Source organism: Procambarus clarkii, chromosome 41 (assembly GCF_040958095.1).
Source record: "Procambarus clarkii isolate CNS0578487 chromosome 41, FALCON_Pclarkii_2.0, whole genome shotgun sequence".
NCBI lineage: Eukaryota > Metazoa > Arthropoda > Malacostraca > Decapoda > Cambaridae > Procambarus > Procambarus clarkii.
Window position 1 is genome coordinate 32,222,873 of NC_091190.1, and position 7,428 is coordinate 32,230,300.

General features: G+C 39.5%; 1 long non-coding RNA gene across 1 annotated transcript; it reads right to left on the reverse strand.

The window, feature by feature from the left end:
• Nucleotides 1-3,563: 3,563 nt before the first annotated feature.
• On the reverse strand, nucleotides 3,564-5,099 carry LOC138373109 (uncharacterized). Its single transcript, XR_011231059.1, has 3 exons — nucleotides 4,327-5,099; nucleotides 4,058-4,186; nucleotides 3,564-3,677 (listed from the first exon to the last, which is right to left on the reverse strand). It is a non-coding gene; the product is annotated as an uncharacterized lncRNA (long non-coding RNA).
• Between the last annotated feature and the right edge of the window lie 2,329 nt (nucleotides 5,100-7,428).

Sequence of the window (7,428 nt, forward strand, 5' to 3'; positions counted from 1 at the left end):
ACAAACTCCTAAATAGCACCTGCTTATCAGTTTACAACCAAAATGTTAGGTCACTTGGTAAACATTTTGATGATATAAATGCACTACTTACAGCACTAGGTACTAAATTATCTTTCATCATTTTAACAGAAACTTGGCTAAGTAATGACTATACCCAACTCTACAATTTAGCTGGTTATAAAGCCATTCATAACTGCAGGCCTAATAAAAAAGGTGGCGGTACAGCAATATATTACAAAGATACCTTCATTTGCAATAGTGTCATTAGTGATAGAGACGACTATTGTGAATATACCTTTGCCAAGTTCTCCAGTAAATCCCTTAAATCCTCCCTGATAATCGGTGCCATCTATAGATTTCCTAATACCAACATAGCTTTATTCTCTGACAATGTAAGGAATCTTATCATAAATAACAATCTCAACAAAAATCACATCATTCTAGGAGGTGATTTCAATATTGACCTGGGTCTTCAAAACAACCCTCAAGTTGACTATTTCCGTAACAGCATGCACTCCTGTATGCTAATCCCCACAATCACCAAGCCCACCCGAGTCACTCAAACATCTGCCACTACCCTGGATCACCTATGGACTAATATAACAGCTCCCCTTACATCTGGGGTAATTTATGACAGAACAACTGACCACTATCCTACTTTCCTCATAGCAAACATTGACACATCACCACCAGAAACCAAGAAACTTTCATTCAGGCTACATAGTGAATCAGCTTTAGGCAATCTCTCTAATGCACTTCACAATATTAACTGGGAATCTGAATTTAATAATTCACAGGATATAAACTCATCAACTAACCTCTTTCTCTCCAAAACTCTAAGCCTCTACAACACTCACTGTCCCCCCCTTACCAAACAAGTAACTGATAAAAGAAAAAATAACCCGTGGCTCACAAGTGGTATAATTAAATCAATCAACAAAAAACATGAATACGAAAAGAAATTTAGGAGTGGCCTAGTTTCAATGGAAGTAGTTAAAAGGTACTCATCAGTGCTTACCAGTATCATTAGAAAAGCAAAACTTTCATATTATGAGACTAGATTCAAAGAAGCAAAAGGCAACATGAAAAGCACATGGAATACCATCTCTAACATCCTGGGAACTAAAAACACTCCCACAACCAGATAACACTCTCTAAGGATGGCCTTACACTGTCATCTGACTTAGAAATGGCGAATGAATTTAATAGCTTCTATTCATCGATTGGTGCTAACCTTGCAAGTAAAATCCCACAGACTCAGACACATATCAACACATATCTCTCAGGCAGCTATCCAAACTCTCTTCTCCTCTCACCAGTCAGCCCGTCAGATGTTGTGTCCATCATACATTCACTAAAAACCAAAGCTGGGAACATCAGTGAAATCCCATCCATTGTATACAAGAGCGCCTCCCATGCCCTTGCGCCATCTATAGCTCTGCTGTTCAACAAATCCCTTGAGTGTCATACCTCCCCTGATATCCTTAAAAAAGCAAGAGTAACGCCAGTTCATAAAGGAGGTAATCCGTCAGACATAAACAACTATAGACCAATATCGAACCTACCCATACTATCAAAAATATTTGAAAAAATTATCTACAAACAGCTCTACTCCTATCTCCTAAAATTCGACATTCTTAGCCCCTGTCAGTTTGGATTCCGCTCTCAAAAGAGTACCAACGATGCAATTATTAGTCTCCTTGATATAATTTACTCAGCCCTTGACAAAAATGAGTTTCCAATTGGACTCTTCATTGACCTGAGAAAGGCCTTTGACACTGTTAATCACGATTACCTCTTAAGTAAACTCCATCATTATGGAATCCGAGGCCATGCACTGAACTATATTCAATCCTATCTTAGTGATAGACACCAATGTGTAGCCATCAATAATATAATCTCTCCCATTCTACCAATAACCGTTGGAGTGCCACAGGGCAGCATCTTGGGACCTCTTCTATTTCTTATATACATTAATGATCTGCCTAATGTCTCTAACATTCTGAAACCTATTTTGTTTGCTGATGATACTACCCTCATCTACTCCAACCCCAACCCACATACACTAAATGATGTTGTTAATAATGAACTAAAAAAAGTCCACTTATGGATGTCAACCAACAAACTAACACTTAACATAGAAAAGACCTACTACATCCTATTTGGAAGCAAATCTACAAATGCAATTCAGCTTCAGATTGACAATGTAAACATTAGCAATAAAAATGATGGAAAGTTTCTTGGCATATTCCTAGACAAGAGACTCAACTTCAGTACCCACATACAACACATAACTAAGAAAGTCTCTAAAACAGTTGGTATACTCTCCAAAATCAGATATTATGTTCCTAACTCTGCTCTCATCTCTCTATATTATGCACTAATCTATCCCTATCTCAACTATGGTATCTGTGCATGGGGTTCAACCACGGCAAACCACATCAAGTCCATCATCACCCAGCAAAAATCTGCTATCAGAATAATATCAAATTCTGCTTTCAGACAACACACAGCCCCCTTGTTTAACTCCCTAAACATGCTAAACATAATCTCACTCCACAAATTCTTTTGTGTCAACTACATTTACAAAACCCTGTTCTTAAATGCAAATCCTTGTCTGAAACTCTTCCTGGACAGATGTAATAGGACCCATTATCACCACACCAGAAATAAATATCTCTTTGATATCCCCAGAGTTAAACTTAATCTGTGTAAACACTCTATGCAAATAAAGGGACCCAGTTTATGGAACTCACTCCCTACTGAATTGAAAAGCTGTCCAACTTTTACATCATTCAAAATCAATACTAAAAAGTACCTAATTTCATCTTCATAGTTTTTCACTTTTTGCCTTAAAATTGCACTGTATCAATTGCCACCCAATCTCCCAACCTTTATGTTCCCAATTTGAACATCTTTACCATTGTGATCATTGCTGTCTTCTTATATGTGCTGCCAATCTGTTGTATGGTGTTTATAAATCTTGTTATCTGTATCTTTTGCTACCCAGTCTCCCAATCTTTATGTACCCATTCTGAACATCTTTACCATTGTGATCATTGCTGTCTTATATGTGCTGTCAATCTGCTGTATGGTGTCTATTAATCTTGTTTAAATTACTAATCAAGCTGTCAATGTAATCAATCAGAGCTTTAATATAACAATATGCTTTAATATACTTACTTATCTCTCTCATCTCATTTTTCTCTTGTAATGTATCTTTATCATTTATCAATTCTGATTGAAATTACCTACTTAAAATTATCTGCTAGATTAAGGACCTGCCCGAAACGCTGCGCGTACTAGTGGCTTTACAAGAATGTAAATACTGTACTATCCAATGTATTCTCACAAACCCAATGTACCATCTTGTATATATATAAATAAATAAATAAATAAATAAAAATCAGCTCGATCAACAAGATCAAAGTCTCAGTCAAGTCTCGTAAGTGCTCATCAAACGTCCTGGAGTAGATTAAGACATCATTCAGGTACGCTAACGAATGCCTTCCCAAAACTGGGCTGAGGATAAAGTTAATGGCCCTCTGAAATGACGAAGGGGCTGTCTTAAGGGGGCGATAGTTAGGGTTCATAAAAGTTGTTCTAGTGCAATGAAAATTTATTGACGTGTTACACGTGAAGAGGGCTGCAAGTGGTCCAAGTTTCAGCATCGCAGCCTAAATAGAGAGGGAGAAAAAAAAAAAAAACTTTTTTTAACCATTTTTTTACATGTTTTAAAGTTGATATAACAAATACAAATATCAACTGATATTATTTCTATGATACTCAGCTATCACAATACTATATAATAAAGGTTGTCTAGTGGCATTATTATCCCAAACCTATTTAGTGCAATAATACAAATTTTCAAAGTTCACCCAAAAAATTATGCAACAAAATGATGTTTATAAATATATATAAAATCAATAAATGATCTTAGGGGAAATATATAACTTGAGTTTTTAGAGGCACAGACTCTACATATAATGTGCAAGTTCCATGTAAATTGAATAATAAATAAAAAAGTTATTCAACCATATAGTTGCAAATTAGTTACCTGTAAAAAATGAAGGTCAAAGTTCAGCCACCTTTGGCTGAGGTTGATGAACTACCAATTTCAATCAAAATTACCACCCTTGTAGATTGGCATTCCTTCAGTAAGGTGTGTAAGTTCCATGAAGATTGCCTGATAAAAAAAAAAAAAAAAAATTATTAAAAAAAAAAAATTAAAAAAAAAAATAAAAAAAATTAAAAAAAAGACAGCAGCTTTATATTTACAATTATTTATGATATAGTATCAAGATATAAAACATAATACATACTAACCTAATATAATTGGTCTGAAATATGCAACATCTTGCAACATCAAGAGGGAGAACGTCTTGAGTTGCAGGTCTAAGATCTTGAGTGGCAGGTGCCGCAGGTGGTGTGGCAGGTGCCGCAGGTGGTGTGGCATGTGCAGCAGGAGGTGTGGCAGGTGCCACAGAGGTGTGGCAGGTGCCACAGGAGGTGTGGGTGCCTGGGTGTGAGGCGAGGTAGTGTGTTGTGGGGGCGGGAGGCTGCCCTCTCTCTTCACTCAAGGGAACTCTTGTTTTGCCTCAGTGTGGCTTTACGCTCCTTCTTTACTTGGCTAACGCGTAGAGCTCTTGCCTTTAGAGCTTTCTTCTTGTCCGATACTATATCCATTGTGCAGTATATGCAAGAAAATACGATCTGTGCGAGCGCGTCAGGCATGCGACCGCCGGCACAGACACTGAGAGGGTGACTAAGCCAGTAAATCGGATTATAGCCCCTCCCTCTCACAGAAGACAGTTGCCAGCGAGTGTGTTTATAATTTGTATATGCATAACAAGATATTCTCCACTCTATTGCGAAATACTAGACGCTTACAACGTATGACGCATCACCCTACGGCGCACCCGAGCCGCGAGGACCAGATTTCGGGCAATTGCGGCTGGAAAATTTGCTGTAATTACGTTATTTATTATCATAACATTAAACGGTTTGCACCACGGTGTTGCCAGAACGTTGTAGTATTTTTATAAATTTTTCGTGTTTGGCCGAATTTTTTCGGCCAAACAATGATAACGCCCTCTTAAGGCCAAAGGCGTCCTGCAGAATTGATAAGTGTGTCTGCCATCAGAGAATGCTGTTTTCTCCCTGTCTTTCTCAGTTACAGGTATTGCCCAATATGCCGACTTAGCATCGAGAGTAGAAAAATACTTAGCAGCTCCAAATTGATCTATTATCTCCTGAATTTGGGGCAAGGGATACACATCACCCTCAGTTATTTCGTTTACCTTCCGGTAGTCCACACAAAAGCGATAACTACCATCTGGCTTACGAACTAACACAACAGGAGACAGCCACGGTGACGTACTAGGTTCTATCACGTCTTGCCTCAACATTTTCTGGCACTCACCTCCTGATAGTTTTCTTAGCCTGTTCCGGCAGCCTCCACTGCCTCGTATAAACAGGCACGTGATCACCAGTTGTAATGGTGTGCTCAATCCTATCAAGGAGACCAATCTGGTCATCCTCGATTGCAATCAATTTTGGGAGGCGATGAGTCACAATAACGTGGCTAAAGTATGTTGACCAGACCACACACTTGAAGGTGAAGGGACGACGACGTTTCGGTCCGTCCTGGACCATTCTCAAGTCGATTGTGACCATTCTCAGAGTCGAAAATTTAAGATCTCACAGGCTATGTATGGAGTCAGCCTCCACCACATCACTGCCTAATGCATTTCATCTGTTAACTACTCTGACACTGAAAAAGTTCTTTCTAACGTCCCAGTGGCTCATTTGGGTTTTAAGTTTCCACCGTGTCCTCTTGTTCGCGTACCACCCATGTTAAACAATTTATCTTTAGGTACCCTATCAATTGCTCTGAGAATTTTGTAGGTAGTGATCATGTCTTCTCTTACTCTTCTGTCTTCCAGTGTCGTGAGGTGCATTTCTCGCAGCCTGTTCTTGTAACTCATGCCTCTTAAAAAAAAAAAAAAAAATAGAGTTTGGTGTGATATCAACTCCTAGATCTTTCTCTCTGTCCGTTTCATTAAGTACTTCATCTCCTTTTCTGTATCCTGTGTCTGGCCTCCTGTTTCCACTGCCTAGTTTCATTACTTTGCATTTACTCGGGTTGAACTTCAACAGCCATATGTTGGACCATTCACTCAGTCTGTCTAGGTCATCTTGTAGCCTCCTACTATCATCCTCTGTTTCAATCCTCCTCATAATTTTTGCATCATCGGCAAACATTGAGAGAAACGATTCTATACCCCTCTGGGAGATCATTTACATATATCGGAAACAGTATAGGTCCAAGGACTGACCCCTGCGGGACTCCACTCATAACGTCTCGCCAATCTGAGACCTCACCCCTCACATTGACTCGTTGTCTCCTGTTGCTTAGGTACTCCTTTATCCAATGGAGTACCTTCCCTTTCACTCCAGCCTGCATCTCCAGCTTTTTCACTAGCCTCTTGTGTGGTACTGTATCAAAGGCTTTCTGACAATCCAAGAATATGCAGTCTGCCCACCCTTCTCTTTCTTGCCTTATTTTTGTTGTCTGGTTGTAGAATTCAAGTAACCCTGTGAGGCACGACCTGCCATCCCTGAACCCATGTTGATGCTATGTTACAAAGTTCTTTCGCTCCAGATGCTCCACTAGCTTTCTACGCACAATCTTCTCCATCATCTTGCATGGTATGCAAGTTAGGGTCACTGGCCTGTAATTCAGTGCCTCCTGTCTATCCCCTTTCTTGTATATCGGGACTACGTTAGCTGCTTTCTAAATTTCTGGCAGTTCCCGTTGCCAGTGATTTGTTATACACTATGGAGAGTGGTAGGCACAGTTCTTCTGTTCCTTCCTTTAGTATCCAAGGGGAGATTCCATCTGGGCCTATAGCCTTTGTCACGTCCAACTCTAGTAAACACTTCCTTACTTCCCTGCTGGTAATCTCAAACTCTTCCAGTGGCTCCTGGTTAACTATTCCCTCTCTTATCTCTGGAATTTCTCCTTGCTCTATGGTGAAGACCTCCTGGAATTTCTTATTCAGTTCCTCACACACTTCCTTGTCATTTGTAGTGAATCCTTCTGCCCCTATCCTTAATTTCATAACTTGTTCCATTACTGTTGTTTTTCTCCTGATGTTGCTATGCAGCAATTTAGGCTGAGTCTTTGCCTTGCTTGTGATGTCATTTTCGTATTGTCTTTCTGCCTCTCTTCTCATCCTGACATATTCATTCCTGGCATTCTGGTATCTTTCTCTGCTCTCCAGTGTCCTGTTATTTCTATAGTTTCTCCATGCCCTTTTACTTTGCTGCTTAGCTAGCCTACATCTCTGATTAAACCATGGGTTTCTCATCTTCATTTCACTGTTTTCCTTTTGGACTGGGACAAACTTGTTTGCTGCGTCCTTG